Source organism: Lepidochelys kempii, chromosome 7 (assembly GCF_965140265.1).
Source record: "Lepidochelys kempii isolate rLepKem1 chromosome 7, rLepKem1.hap2, whole genome shotgun sequence".
Lineage (NCBI taxonomy): Eukaryota > Metazoa > Chordata > Testudines > Cheloniidae > Lepidochelys > Lepidochelys kempii.
The window spans coordinates 54,856,785-54,873,527 of NC_133262.1; the positions used below are offsets into that span (position 1 = coordinate 54,856,785).

Here is a 16,743-nt window from a genome sequence, read left to right on the forward strand (position 1 = left end):
CTTCTAAACTTAAACCAGAGACTCTCAGGTTTTTTCTGCAGTTTCATACCGGAGCTCTGAGCAGTCATACTGCTCTCTTACATTCAATGCAACTCCCCCACCTTTCCTGCCCTGCCTGTCCTTCCTGAACAGTTTGTATCCATCCATGACAGTACTCCACTCATGTGAGTTATCCCACCAAGTCTCTGTTATTCCAATCACATCATAATTCCTTGACTGTGCCAGGACTGCCAGTTATCCCTGCTTGTTTCCCAGGCTTCTTGCATTTGTGTACAGGCACTTGAGATAACTTGCTGTTTGTCCTGCTTTCATAGTATGAGGCAGGAGCCCTCCCCTCTCGCGCTCTCCTGTTCGTGCTTCCTCCCGGTATCCCACGTCCCCACTTAGCTCATTGCTTTGGTCCCCTTTCCCTGGTGAACATAGTTTAAAGCCCTCCTCACTAGGTTAGCCAGCCTGCTTGCAAAGATGCTCTTCCCTCTCTTCGTTACATGGTTGTTAAGCCATGGTGGCTCTTCTTTAGTTCTTTTACTGTGTTTTTTAATTTGGGGTATACATTTAAGTTGAGCCTCTATTATTGTGTCTTTGAAAAGCGTCCATGCAGCTTGCAGGGATTTCACTCTAGTCACTGTACCTTTTAATTTCTGTTTAACTAACCTCCTCATTTTTGCATAGTTCCCCTTTCTGAAATTAAATGCCACTTGTGTTGGGCTGTTGAGGTGTTCTTTCCACCACAGAAATGTTAAATGTTATTATATTATGGTCACTATTTCCAAGTGGTCCTGTTATAGTCACCTCTTGGACCAGATCCTGCGCTCCACTCAGGACTAGCTCAAGAGTTGCCTGTCCCCTGTGGGTTCCTGTACCAGCTGCTCCAAGAAGCAGTCATTTAAAGTATCGAGAAATTTTGTCTCTGCATTTCGTCCTGAGGTGACACGTACCCAGTCAATATGGGGATAACTGAAATCCCCCACTATTATTGAGTTCTTTATTTTGATAGCCTCTCTAATCTCCCTTAGCATTTCACTGTCCTGGTCAGGTGGTCAATAATAGATCCTTACTGTTATATTCTTATTGGAGCATGGAATTACTATCCTTAGAGATTCTATGGAAAATGTGGATTCATTTAAGATTTTTATTTCATTTGATTCTACATTTTCTTTCACATGTAGTGCCACTCCACCCCCCCACCCCCACATGACCTGTTCTGTCCTTCTGATATATTTTGTACCCCGGAATGATTGTGTCCCATTGATTGTCCTCACTCCACCAGGCTTCTGTGATGCCTATTATATCAATATCCTTCTTTAACATGAGGCACTCTAGTTCACCCATCTTATTATTTAGACTTCTAGCATGTGTACAAGAACTTTAAAAACTTGTCACCGTTTATTTGTCTGCCCTTTTTTGATGTGTCAGATTCTTTATGTGAATGTTTCTTATCTGATCTGGCCCATACTTGACCCTCTTCCATCCTCTCCTCCTGACTAAAACCTAGAGACTCTCTATCAATAGACTCTCCTCTAAGAGAAGTCTCTGTCCTATCCATATGCTCCTCTGCAGCAATCAGCTTTCCCACGTCTCTTAGTTTAAAAACTGCTCTGCAACCTTTTTAATGTTAAGTGCCAGCAGATACAATATTTTACAATGTTTCAGATACAATAATGAGGGCAGAGTATGGAAAGGGAGCGAAGGGGACAGAGCAACACAGAAAAGAGGGAGAAGTAAGAAGGGAATTATACTCCCTCCCACTACAGCACTGCTGCGGGAAGGATGGGGCTGGAAGCCCTCCAAGCTACCCTCACAACCAGTACACCTTCCTTACACCATTACCTCATGCTAGGATTCAACCTTTTCTGGCCACTATACCCTTACCCAACTATGGAATTGACTGTACCATCTGACCATGGCCTTGCTCTCCCTTCTCCTGTACCCAGCAATAACATCCCTCCTCTTCTGCACAACACTGGTGTCAGGATCAGCCCAAGAGCCAGTGTACTTTACAGAAGGCATAAGTGAGTGAAGTGTGTTGAGGCAGAACACCAGGGCTCAGAATTTTAAGTACCAGTGATTAGGAACCACCATCCCGCTGAGAGATGCTGAGACTATAGCTCTCCCATACTGTTACCTGTGGTGCTAAGAGACACTCTGGGTAAAGGCACAGACTGACCAACTCCTGAAATAATGGTTAGCCAGCATGAAAAGCAATAAAATGGTAGCACAGGGAGATTTGGCCAGCAGCCACCACCAAGGCCAGTTAATGTCACTACTGCGTGCCAGGGAGCTCATTAAGCAAGTCTCCAAGCTAGCAGGGAGATCTAAGGGCTTGTCACTCTGGGAAATGATATTGGTTGTAATGCACAACTTAGCACTTAGTGTACACAAGGACTGTCATCTTTTAAAATCATGTGAGCTGGTCATGGCTAACCTCTCCACAGAGTGTTTAATGTGGTGTGTGCTAGCACGTGTTATAACATGGCTTCATTTTCCAGCATTGACTAGCCCTAACTTGGAAACAGGTATGGACATTAAACACAAAAAGGGCTGCACACAAACCAGACCAAGATGTGTGACTCTGCATCTCCCCTTCTAATATACCCCCTTCTCAGTCATTACAGTAATTACTACAGTACAAGGCGACATGAGAGGAGCAGACCCACAGGGCTGGAAACCTTGTGCTGGAACATCCTTTTCAGGTCACAAACACACAGCCCTGAACCTCATGCTGATAAGCAGCTGAGAGAGTGCTGGGGAGATATCAGTCATAATCTCTTATCTCTACTGTTCCCGGAAGACAACCTAAAATTACCCCTCAATCTGCTGTTCCACCGATTAACTCTTTCATAATCCTCAGACCACCTCTTCTACTACAATATATTCCTAACAGCCACTATGTGCTACCTTCTGAATAATGGGTAGACAACAGAGGAGGGAGGAGGAGAGCAGAAGAGAAGGAGAAAGAAAGGAAATTGAGGAGATTTGGAGGGTGAGTGAGAAAAAACAAGGGAAGAGACTCCAACAGTCTGGCAGTGAGGCATAACCCTCTCCTACCAAAAACCTCTCTTGAGTGCTTGGTGCTGTGCCTGGGTTAATCTGTGCCTTTACACCAGCCAGCCAGTCATTCCCTCTGCATGCAGAGCACAACTGGCTTCATTTCCTCCCCAGCTTCTGTTCAACATTATATATTTGTGTACATACCGTACTCTGCCTTCAAAGAACGGGATTCACCTACACCTGGGAAGAGCTGGAACACAGGTGCAGTTCATACAATGGAGCATGTGTTAGCTCTCTTAATATGTTGGCAATTGTTCCTATCCAACTGTGGATGGATGTGAATCATTACATAAGGACCAGATTTGCTTTTGAATTTACAGCTAACTGGCACTAAAAACACAGTTATAGGTGCACTCTGGAGAGGCCAACTGCAGCCTTCCAATGTCCCCTCGAACAACCCTGCACAAAGCATTCCGACTTTCAAGTGCATATTGGACAGGACAGAAAAGATTACTTATTGACACCTGCATCACACTCCAGGATGTTATAGTTTCTTTATGTTTTGCAAGAAGGATGCATTATCCAGTGAGTCTTGGTTCTAGTCTAAAATGCTATCTTTAACTTGCTTGCCATTCCTCAGTTTACCCAGATGTAAAATTGTGTAAACATTTATCTATTTCACAGAGATGATATGATATGTATTATGGTGGCATCTAGGATCTCAATCTTACACCAGGACTCCATTGTGCTACACACCATACAAACACAGAACAAAAGGACACTCCCTGTCCCAGGGTGCTTTTTAATGTTGAGACATTCTAAAGAACTGCAAAACATTATTTGTACTCTAAGGCACCTCACAAACGGCAACAGAAAAGGGAGAGCAGAGTGTACTATGACCCAATGAGAGAAAGGTGAATTCATCACCATCTCCTAGAATGAGAAAATGGCCATTTTCCATAGTGGTAAGCAACATGCCAAACCAAAGATCCCAGGAACAGGACTGCTCTCATCCTATCCCTTGCCCCACACCACCCAATCCAAAATGATCACAGTTACATCCATTTTTCTCTTACCTTGCTGAGCAGCTGTGTGCAGAGTCAGAGGAAGAGCCAGGCTACACTGCACCAAAAGCAGACTGAGCAAAGGGCACTGTGCACCTGTCAAGAGGAAGAACAGCTTAGTTTAACATACCGATACCAAGTAGAGTGAAGCAGTGATGTTTTCCAGAACAGACACATCCTGTGGTACCCGTCTCCATTTGAGGAGAGGGAGATCAACCCCTTAGGAAATCATCTGTGAACATCAGCGGTTATAAAGGAACCTGCATTTTCAGATTCAACTCTGATTTTAAAATTGTAGCCATAGAAAATAAGGGAGATATTCAGATTATTTCTATGATTACCATAGGCATGTCTGTTTACCAATTTGCTATTGTCCAGCCTGACCGCAAGGAATTAAATGAAAGGAGGCTGTTACAGGGAAACAAACAGGAATCAAAACAATTACAGCTATGAGGTACCTTAAGGGAACAATGGGAGAGCTACTAATTGGGAATGCCCACCTACCTGGCTCAAGCCAGGTTGGCAAGGTTCATTCTGATCCTAGGCTCTGGCCTGGAAAAAGGGGCACTAAACCAGTAAAGACACTGGACTAGAGAGGAAGGCAGGTGAGTGGGCAGCAGCTGGAAATGAGCCTCTGACAGAGAGAGAGAGAGAGAGAAAAAGAGAGAATGCTGCAGGGTCTGTCTCCCCCAGGAGCAGGGCATCTGGGGTGAGTAGAACTCACCCAAAACTGGAAAGGAAAGGATGAAGTTTAGGCCTGACTCAGGCATACAGGCCTTTTGTTGTTTTATCCCTTTTTTCTGCTTGCTACATTCAGCTTTGGGTAAATAAATAATATTCTGTTTGAAGAAGCTGGTTTTGAGTTACTTCCATCCACCACTGGAACCAGAGGAAAAGGGCTAACAGGTGCCAAACACAGGTGGGCCTGTCATGTTACTATATTTGGTAAACGGGAGGTGGAGAGGGGGGCTGCCCAGCACAGAAATTCAGTCTAAGAATGGTATAGACCATGTGGCATGTGATCCCGCCCAGAGAGGGGTGAAGCTGTACTCCAGAAGCTATATTCAAAAGGAGTCTAAAGCACAGCTTGCCCTGTAACTGTGACTGTAGTGTTTTATAATGTTGCCACTGCAAACCTCATCATTACATGGGTATCAGTGACATGGCAAGGCCACACACAGGAAAGAAAACCTGCAAGGTAAGAGGAAAACAAACTGTTTATTACTGATAGGCTCATTTTCCTCTCTATCATCTGCTGAGGAGGCAGGGGCTCAACAATAGTAGACCTAAACAGTCAGTCCTGTATCGCTTCCTGTCTAGAGCACACCGTGATAAGCCCAGCCTTCACGCACACTTCAGGAACAATCTCCTCTTCGCTCAACAACAAAAACCTTTCAAAATCACAATGTCAGACAGTAAAAAAAAAATCCTTAACTATTCTGGAGGGGAGAAATCTCGGTTTTAACAACATAGCTGTCTTTTCCACAAAATACCCCTGGGCAACCCACTGTACAGCACATGTAAACTGTAGGCCTGCTGAGCCCAGAAGTGGAGAATAAAGAAGCACTCTGCAGTTCATAGGTTTCAGAGTAGCAGCCGTATTAGTCTGTATCCGCAAAAAGAAAAGGAGGACTTGTGGCACCTTAGATACTAACAAATTTATTTGAGCATAAGCTTTCATGAGCTACAGCTCACTTCATCGGATACATGCAGCGGAAAATACAGTGGGGAGATTTTATGTACACAGAGAACATGAAACAATGGGTGTTACCATACACACTGTGACGAGAGCGATCAGGTAAGGTGAGCTATTACCAGCAGGCGCGTCCAACAAACCTCTGAACAGCATACTAACCCACAGAGAGCTTCTTACCAAGACTACAAAAAGAAGGATTCTGGGTGGACTCCTCCTGAAGGTCGAAACAGCAGATTGGACTTCTACATAGAGTGCTTCCGCCGACGTGCATGGGCTGAAATTGTGGAAAAGCAGCATCACTTGCCCCATAACCTCAGCCGTGCAGAACACAATGCCATCCACAGCCTCAGAAAGAACTCTGACATCATAATCAAAAAGGCTGACAAAGGAGGTGCTGTCATCATCATGAATACGTCAGAATACGAACAAGAGGCTGCTAGGCAGCTCTCCAACACCACTTTCTACAAGCCATTACCCTCTGATCCCACTGAGGGTTACCAAAAGAAACTACACCATCTGCTCAAGAAACTCCCTGAAAAAGCACAAGAACAAATCCGCACAGACACACCCCTAGAACCCAGACCAGGGGTATTCTATCTGCTACCCAAGATCCATAAACCTGGAAATCCTGGGCGCCCCATCATCTCAGGCATTGGCACCCTGACAGCAGGATTGTCTGGCTATGTAGACTCCCTCCTCAGGCCCTACGCTACCAGCACTCCTAGCTATCTTCGAGACACCACTGACTTCCTGAGGAAACTACAATCCATCGGTGATCTTCCTGAAAACACCACCCTAGCCACTATGGATGTAGAAGCCCTCTACACCAACATTCCATACAAAGATGGACTACAAGCCGTCAGAATACAGTATCTCCGATAATGTCTCGGCAAACCTGGTGGCTGAACTTTGTGACTTTGTCCTCACCCATAACTATTGCACATTTGGGGCAATGCATACCTTCAAATCAGCGGCACTGCTATGGGTACCCGCATGGCCCCACAGTATGCCAACATTTTTATGACTGACTTAGAACAACGCTTCCTCAGCTCTCGTCCCCTAATGCCCCTACTCTACTTGCGCTACATTGAAGACATCTTCATCATCTGGACCCATGGAAAAGAAGCCCTTGAGGAATTCCACCATGATTTCAACAATTTCCATCCCACCATCAACCGCAGCCTGGACCAGTCCACACAAGAGATCCACTTCCTGGACACTACAGTGCTAATAAGTGATGGTCACATAAACACCATCCTATACCGGAAACCTACTGACCGCTATGCCTAACTACATGCCTTCAGCTTTCATCCAGATCGCACCACACGATCCATTGTCTACAGCCAAGCTCTACGATACAACCGCATTTGCTCCAACCCCTCAGACAGAGACAAACACCTACAAGATCTCTATCAAGTGTTCTTACAACTACAATACCCATCTGCTGAAGAGAAGAAACAGATTGACAGAGCCAGAAGAATACCCAGAAGTTACCTACTACAAGACAGACCCAACAAAGAAAACAACAGAACACCACTAGCCATCACCTTCAGTCCCAACTAAAACCGCTCCAGCGCATCATCAAGGATCTAAAACCTATTCTGAAGGATGACCCATCACTCTCTCAGATCTTGGGAGACAGGCCAGTCCTTGCTTACAGACAGCCCCCCAACCTGAAACAAATATTCACCAGCAACCACACACCACACAACAAAACCACTAACCCAGGAACCTATCCTTGCAACAAAACCCGTTGCCAACTGTGTCCACGTATCTATTCAGGGGACACCATCATAGGGCCTAATCACATCGGCCACACTATCAGAGGCTCATTCACCTGTACATCTACCAACGTGATATATGCCATCATGTGCCAGCAATGCCCCCCCTGCCATGTACATTGGCCAAACTGGACAGTCTCTACGTAAAAGAATAAATGGACACAAATCAGATGTCAGGAATTATAACATTCAAAAATCAGTCGGAGAACACTTCAATCTCTCTGGTCACTCGATTACAGACCTAAAAGTGGCAATTCTTCAACAAAAAAACTTCAAAAACAGACTCCAACGAGAGACTGCTGAATTGGAACTAATTTGCAAACTGGACACCATTAATTTAGGCTTCAGTAAAGACTGGGAGTGGATGTGTCATTACACAAAGTAAAACTATTTCCCCATGTTTATTTCCTCCCCCCCCCCACCGTTCCTCACACGTTCTTGTCAACTGCTGGAAATGGCCTACCTTGATTATCACTATAAAAGGTTTTTTTTTTCTCTCCTGCTGGTAGTAGCTCACCTTACCTGATCACTCTCATCACAGTGTGTATGGTAACATCCATTGTTTCATGTTCTGTGTATATAAAATCTCCCCACTGTATTTTCCACTGCATGTATCTCATGAAGTGAGCTGTAGCTCACGAAAGCTTATGCTCAAATACATTTGTTAGTCTCTACGGTGCCACAAGTACTCCTTTTCTTTCTATAGTTCATAGTGGAGAGATATGGCTCTATACAAAGAAGAGAGACATCAAATAGAATGAGTCTGTCCCAAGAAGAAAGCTGTTATTCAAGCATAGGTGAAGTCTGCAGCAGAGCGCAGTACAGGATTATTTGCCTTCTCTCAATCTTCTCTAACAAACATTCTGAGCACTGAACATCCCTGGAGGAAAAGTCTGACCCAAATACTTTATTTTGAGCTTGGCCAGACTACACATTGTGCAGCCTGCCTATGTGCTAGGTCAGAAGTCCAAAAAGAACAGGATCTTGTTCTCCCACATCCTCTTTGCAGCCCTTGAGATCCTCTCTTCTGACACTTTAATCATGTGCAAGGAACCAGGCTCCTGTTCACTCCCCTGCATCCCCAGGCACTCCCAAAAAGACCCCAGCAAAAGATAATTTGAAAATGGTGCTCAGGGATCTATTCTCAAGGATTTTATTAGGATCTGGCTCTCTAGACTCAAAAACAGCCCACAAAAGTAATATACTTAGTTAAGCATGGCAGTCAATGTACGCACAACACAAAGCACTACAATACTTAGTACTTACTGGCCTGGATCTTAGCCCTGAGCTTCTTTGAGCTAGTAACCAAGCTTTCCAAAAACATCTACAGTATTTCACTTTGATTGTACGAGACTATATTCTTCAGCTGATTCCAGATACCACTTACATCCATCAGACAGAGAATTCTACTTATTCACTCTACTTGTCACAAGTCAAAGTTTATTATTTATTTAAACATATTTAAAATACACCAATTGCTCCAGGCGCATGGATTTTGAATTAAAGGCAGGTGCTGCTGCTTGCAGCTGATAAGACCTACTGTTAATGGTATCCAACAATGTTTGCATCATGCATCCTAGGGCAACAAATCCATGAGCTTTGAACAACAAACACAATTACTAGCTAAAGTGCTTATAACTGTGGAGATGAGACAAGAAACCTTGTCCTTTAGCTCCAAAACCACCCCCACTTCCCATTGAGCTAAGGGAGAACTCCTTTAAACAGAAGATGTAACTGGGCCCATACTCTCTTGAGATCAACTGCCAGGAAACAGTGTCATTTGCACAAGCCAGTGTGCTACCCTGGGATAATACCACTGGGGGAAGCAGTGGGTTCTTGGCAATCTATGCTGCTTGGCCTGACCTTCTTTTGGAAGATAATACTCTGTGCTTATCCAAGGATCTCAAAGCATTTTACGAAGGTGAGTAAATATCGTCATTCTACAGCTGGAGAAACAGAAAATTAAATGACTTGCCCACAGTTTCACAGCAAATCCCAACCTGGGATTAGACTTCAGGAGGCTCAGTCCTCTAGATCACATTACCCTTATTGTGCTTACAGGGCAGAAGTCTGCTCTCAGATCCACATATGCACAACCCTCACTGCAGTCCATGCAAGTTGTATGAATGTATCTGAGAGCCAAATCTGGACTTAAATCTAAAGGAATACTGTGCTGATGGGCTACTGCCTTTAGACAGGCTTCCTTGTAGGCTTGACTAGACCCCAACATGTCAGCAAAATGTGAAGAGATTTATAGAGCAAAAACCCTGAACAACAGTGAAATATGGCAGATTTTTCCAGGAGCTCTGTTCTGCTCCTTCTTATCCACACTATAATCCCTCTCTGCCATCAAATAATGGCAGACATTGTTTGAGATGGATGTAAAATTGAGTTAATTTGAGCATCCCCTCCCAAACAGCCCGTCTTCCCCATTCCTCCAAAAACAGAATAGAAAGTCAATACCACCACTGAGGGAAAACAGTATAGTGAGCCAGAGATAACCATATTTCTAAAGGAGGGTGTCAAATGCCACTTCTTTGGAATGAGACTAAAGGATAGGATTTCACAGTAACAAAGCTGAAATAGCCAACAGCTGGCCTTGAGGCGTATACTCCTCCGCTGCATCCAATTATGATGGGTGTCCCTCATGTTGCACCCAAATCTGATTCCAACCCATCCTAGCCTGCTGTTCTCAGTCTTCACGGTAAATTGACATCAAACACTGACTCAGGAAACTGAGGTTAGAGGGAACAGTATTTACTTTAAATGGATTAATCCCACATCTCATCATGCTTCCTCTGCTATGTTTTGTTTTATAGTGCCTCATTTTGATATTGTATTCCAAATCCAGGCTAGAGCAGGCTGAGAGTTACATAGGCAGAAGGCATACAGCTCTGCATAATGTAAAATGAACTACAGGCAAAGAGCCAAACCCCCTAACTTCCACAGAAAGCGAGAGATTACACACACATACAGAGTGCCCCAGATTTGGGCACTGAGATTTGGGCACAGGGAGCGTGTCCTTGACACTGACCAAGGGGAGTGAAATCATGAAGTGAGCGAGGTGGGGAACCTGGGTGATGGATGCATTAGAACAGGGGTGGGAAAACTTTTTGGCCCGAGGGCCACATTGGGGTTGTGAAACTGTATGGAGGGCCAGGTAGGGAAGGCTGTGCCTCCCCAAACAGCCTAGCTCCCGCCCCCTCCCACTTCCCGCCCCCTGACTGCCCCCCTCAGAACCTCCCCTGCTCCCTGTCTGCCCCCTCCCAGGACCCCCCATCCCTAACCGCCCCCCCAGGACCACACCCCCTATCCAGCACCCCCTGCTCCCTGACTGCCCCGACCTCTATCCACATCCCTGCCACCTGACAGGCTCCCCGGGACTCCCACGTCTATCCAACCCCCCCTGCTCCCTGACTGCCCCTCCCAAGAACCTCCGCCCTATCCAACCACTCCCTGCTCCCTGTCCCCTGACTGCTCCCCGGGACCCTCTTCCCCTTATCCAACCCTCCCACTCCCCGCCCTCTTACCATGCTGCTCAGAGCAGCAGGACTGGCAGCCGTGCCACCTGGCCAGCATGACAGCATAGCTGTGGAGGAAGGGGGACAGCGGGGGAGGGACCAGGGGCTAGCCCCCCTGGCCTGGGGCTCAAGAGTCGGGCAGGATGGTCCAGAGGGCCGGATGTGGCCCACGGGCCATAGTTTGCCCACCTCTGCATTAGAATGACTGGAGTGGAGTTGATGCACAAATGCAAATACAAACCTTTAACTGCTGAGCAAATCAGCCTGGTTCACTGGTGTGTTTGTCTTTTTGCAGTAAGCACTCACATGGCTTAACCAGTTAGTTGAAACTTCCCCATCCTGTGAGAACTGTATCTCAGTAACTCAGTACGTTGGAGTTTTGAACTAGAAACCACTTGGTTTGCAGGGCAGCCGCTCTAGCAGGTGAACTGAATCGAGTCCCTGCCGTGCTGAGCTAGTGGAGAAGCACATCTCGTCTCAGCTAGAAATTGCTCTTATGCACAGGCCTCTCAACACACTAAAAAAATAACCTAAACCAGCGTTTCTCAAATGCAGCCACCAGGGGCTTTTCTTGTGGCCATAGCCTCCTGGGTGGTGACTGGGGGGCAGGGGGGAAATGAGGCAGATCCCTGCCCCCTTCTGGAGTCACAAACATTGTAGGAGCAGGCAACTAGTGTGAGTTCCCCTCTTTCCTGGGGGCGGTGGAGCTAGGGCTTCGGGCTTCAGCCCTGGGGTGGTGGGCGGCAGGCTCTGGCCATGTGGCAGCAGGCTCCATCCCCCGGCCGCAGGGCTTCAGGCTCCAGCCCCGACCTCACCCCCCGCATCATCACTGGCCCTCTCTGCCTCCCTACCCACCCCCCCCCCAGGGCTTAATTTGTCCCCCACCTTGCAGGGGCTGAGTAAGTCTGCTGTGAAAAGTGATATTACCAAATGTCACTTTTCACAGTAGCAGATTTACTAGGTAGCAAGTCTTAAAAAAAGAAAATCAACCAAAAAAAGCAAAACATGTAAAGCACCTTATTTGTGTTTCTGTATAGGTCTAGTAAAAAATAGACAACTGTATGTTATTTTTATTATTGAGTCTGAAAAAAAAAGCCTACTTAAATAAACGACAATGATTTGGACATATATATGTGCATATTTATTTGTTTTTCCTAAAGTTAAAGCATTTTAGCCGCCAGCAAGAGTTGGTGGCCGCACTGCGAGGCCACCAAAGATTTTGTTGTGAGAAGCTCTGATCTAAACTCGTGTTTTGAATCACAGCTTGTAGGCTCTGCATGGAGATATGGCTATCGAAATCCCAATTATCCTCCCCAATGTTGATTTAATTATATCGCTGTAATTGAGTTTACTCCGTACAAGAGACAAAAGGTGAAGAAATTCCAGTCAATGACACCTGAGATAAGGGAATGAGCAAATGGAGAAAGCAGTGCTAGGTCTTCACATTCCCACCTGCCAGTATTATCGTACATATATAGGGTTTAAAAAAAATCTACTTGACGGGGGCAGGTAGGAGGCTTTGGCAAACACTATGTTAAAATAAATGAAATTTCTAGACCTTAAGGTTATGAAGACAACTTGCCAGATGTAAACCAAATGTAAACCAATGCAGACAATGTCTTCCTAAGTCTGCAGAAAGGACCACTCCAGTGGCCTGTTCTGCTCAGGGCTTTTCCAAGCTGCGGCAGTGGACACAGAACTAATGTAGTCCGCTATCACTGCTGCTATTAAGAACTTGTGAGCAAAAGTGAAACTGAGGAGAGTCAGGTCAGTTTCATTTTGCTGCCCCTTGGGAAAGCTCTTCACAGTAACAGAGCCACTGGAGCTATTCACTCCAGGAGAACAGAAATGGAGGCACAAAGAAAGGCAGAATAGCAGCAGTCAGAAAACAGAGGGAATGTTAGAGTAGGAGGAGACAAACCCCAACCATCCATCTAAAAGTCAGGAGGTTCTGAGGTGACAGAGGAAAAATGCTCCTGTTCTTGGGAACGGGGCAGAAAGAAGGCTCTGATTATTTTATTATTATTTATTATGTTTATTACAGAATCATAGAAGCACAAGACTGGAAGGGACCTCAAGAGGTCATCTAGTCCAGTCACCTGTACTCAAGGCAGGACTAAGTAATAACTAGACCATTCCTGATAGGTGTTTGTCTAACCTGCTCTTAAAAACCTCCAATGATGGAGATTCCACAACCTCCCCAGGCAATTTGTTCCAGTGCTTAACTACCCTGACAGTTAGGAAGTTTTTCCTAATGTCCAGCCTAAATTGCCCTTGCTGCAATTTAAGCCCATTGCTTTTTGTCCTATCCTCAGAGGCTAAGGAGAACGTTTTTTCTCCCTCTGACTTGTAACAACCTTTTATGTATTTGAAAACTGTTATCATGTCTCCTCTCAATCTTCTCTTCTCCAGACTAAACAAACCCAGTTTTTTCCAATCTTCCTTCATAGGTCATGGTTTCTAGATCTTTCATCATTTCTGTTGTTCTCCTCTGGACTTTCTCCAATTTGCCCACATCTTATACTCCAGCTGAGGCCTTATCAGCGTGGAGTAGAGTAGACAATTAAGATTATGGCAGTGTCTAGATCCAACCAGGATTAGAACCCCACTGTGCTAGGCACTAAACAAACATGGATTAGTAGACAGTCCTTGCCCCGAAAAGCTTACAATCTATATAACAAAGGGATGGGGAAAGGTGCTATCATAGGGTGTCACTGGCCCTTTAAGAGGCAAGAGGCCAGTGCACCTGTGACTGGTCCGCTGATCTCCAGTAGAGTTCAAGAGAAGACACTTAGGCCATTTAAATGGTTAGTCTGAAAAGGGCCAGAAGAGTGCTGACTGAGAGCACAGACAAAGAGCAAGAAAAGTGGTAGGTGACAGCTGCCTGGTAGTCAGGAAAGGGGCTAAGCCTGCTGACCTTCCTGAGCCAGAGAGCCCATGGCAGCAGGCTAAAGCGGGCTGAGCTGTTGGACTAGGTTTTGGGTAGAAGAGTCATGAGACTGGTCACTCAGGTGGATGGCTGGCAGTGTCGGTCCCTGGAATCAGGGCAGAAAGGAACAGGGACTTGTGTGCAGGTGAGCTCATGGAGAGGTGAAAGTGATGCCCATGGAGAGGTGACCGGACAATCACAGTACCTTTATATGTTTTACCGTGGGAACTGGGAGAATCATTTTACCATGAGAGTTCTATGGACTATTGTACATGTACATGAATAAATTATGCCTCAAAGTGGGACTTTGAACTGGACATTGAGAGACAGTACTGTTTTTACAGCTGGCCTGAGGGGAAATTGAGTCAAGCACATCTGTCATGCCCCATCTTGCCAATGTAGGACGCTCCAGGTTGGGGGTTGCCTTATTACAAGGCTGTAACAAACAGGCAAAGTGAACAATATGGTGAAAAGCCAATGTCATGTTAGTTCCATGCTATTTGCGAGGGCGGGGGTGGGGGGGTTAGCTGGGAGAGGATAAGCTGTTTATCAAACACCTACCAACCAGAAACTGATAAGAAGGATCAAGAACCTGACTGGGGTTGAGGCACAGCAGTCTGATAGGAATCCTGTCATCCTGCTCTTTCCTAGAAGTTGTGTAAGGGGTGAAAATTAAGATGCCTTCTCACCAGGGCATTGACCCTGGATGATGATGCCCTTCCCATCTTTCATATCAGTCTGGCAAATAAGTTCTCTCTTCTGGCTACTGCGTGAATATGAAACAGGGAGGTAAAAGATTGATCGGAATAAGGTACAAAGGAAGAGTATGGCATAGACAGATTTGGGGGGAAGAAGATATATATGGGGAGGAGGTAGAGAACACACTGTAGGGAAAGGCATTCTGCACCCTGCCTAGCAGATGTTGGGTAAGTTTTTCGAGCTCTGCATATTATATCACTGTATATCTGCTGGTGTCTTCAAACTGCATTGTCCCCCTCCAAAAATAGCATTTGTAGAACTACTCATCCTGATCCAGGTCCAACACATCTCAAGAGGGGTATAACAGGAAGGATTCCATTTATACAAAGACCGAGCTCTGAAGCAAACTTCCCAGCTCCCTCTGGCACTCCATTGCAGCAGGCACAGCAGAGATTGAGCACCAGCCTCAGATAAATTCAAAGATGGAATCCAGAAAAATCTTCCACATGAAAGTGAACATACAGTCAGTTTGGCATTCCTTACATTCATTTTGATCTTCAAATCAAACTTATTTTACATGGCACTCAGATTTCCAATGTGCTGCAGATGTTTGTACTGCCCAGGCATAAATACATTGTAGAAGCTGTTTGGCATGGTAGAGGAGAGGTCTGAAGGTCTAGGCAGCTTCAGTGGGGACAGTTTGGGTTTCTGGCACCCAAAAGACACAGGAGGTAGCCAGAACATGGTCAGACAGCTTATGGCAATAAGTAGGAGGTACATCTCCTCATTCCCTCCTCCCTCGGGACAAGGATGGAGGAGCTGACCTGAAATATCCCTTGTGGTCTTGAATTCCTAATGAACACAATTAAAACAGCCTCAACCAAAATAAAACAAACACATAATTTTCCATCTGGGAAGAAGATGAGGAAAACAAAGGTCACCTGTGACAGGTATTAGCCATGTAGCTAAATGAACTTCTGGAACAGACTCAGATATTCTGGTGATGAGGGCAGTGTAAGAACCTGTATAGAATAGAGCAGTTTTCACCCAGAAATTCTTGATAGCAATCAGCTGCCCCATTGCCACTCCCACACCCAACAGTGATGAATGCACATAATATCTGAATGTTTCCATTAGCTAACAGCGATGAAATAGTTAAAACTAACAAACAAATTGTCATTAGGTTTCAGAGTTAACAATTCAGTTACATTGTATGGGGTGCAGTTCACACCCCAGCTGCTTCAGGTTGTTTGCAGACTCAGGAAGATAACATTAAATTCACACAGATCACATATGGAAGATTTTCTTCACAACTATAAGGACTAGAAACACAACTTTTTTTAAAAAAAAAAGTAAAGATTAGATTTAGAAACATAATTTTAAGGCAAAGGGTGAATTCTGCGGGATATTCTACAGCTACAGAATACATGGGACTCTGTAAGAACAATGGCTATGGGGAGCTCCTGGTTACTACAGTCATTATCGGCAGGAGTGGAATCAGCACAAAAAATGGCACAGGAGCACTGAGTGAGGGAACTGTAGGGAATGGGTAGGGCAATGATTGGAGTGTAGTGTCCACTACTTGAGTGCTAGTTTCTAAAGACAGGAGTTATTCCTGGGAGTGACATAAAAGTGACACCCACGGAGATTAATAGCACTAACCAAAATATATACAGAAAAAGGCCTTTAATCTTGGAACCTATAAAAAGCCTGAGTGACAGAGCCGCTAGAGCAGACAAGAATTTTAAATCAGTAGGCAGTTAAAATTTTTATCTGTGAATAATTTAATTGAAGACCGGATGGAAGGAAGCTGACAAGCACCAGTGGAAGAGCAGAACCTGAGAAGTACCAGCTACAAGGGGAAGATAGACTGATTCCCAGCAGGTAAAGGATCAGAAAGGGTGGTTCTTTGTGCAGAGGGAGAGGGAGAAACTTTGGTGACCCAACTGAAGCCACATATACTTGTCTAGAGAATAATGAGAAGATGCTTTTAAGTGTATTCAGATGCTGAAATCCAAGTCAGGAATTCCCAAGAAAACTTTTGACAGCACCCGAGATTATT

At 45.2% G+C, this 16,743-nt stretch overlaps 1 protein-coding gene across 10 annotated transcripts in view; it reads right to left on the bottom strand.

Annotated features, from left to right (window-relative positions):
* The window catches only part of NDST2 (N-deacetylase and N-sulfotransferase 2), a 218,705-nt gene that overhangs the window by 136,126 nt on the left and 65,836 nt on the right, over positions 1-16,743 (bottom strand). For 9 of the 10 annotated variants that reach the window (XM_073352885.1, XM_073352875.1, XM_073352877.1 and 6 more), the window contains one exon: positions 4,068-4,151. The exons of the other annotated variant lie outside the window; for it this stretch is intronic. The gene's annotated coding sequence lies outside the window, so the exon portion shown is untranslated. The remainder of the gene's footprint in view (positions 1-4,067; positions 4,152-16,743) is intronic. 10 annotated transcript variants of the gene reach the window in all.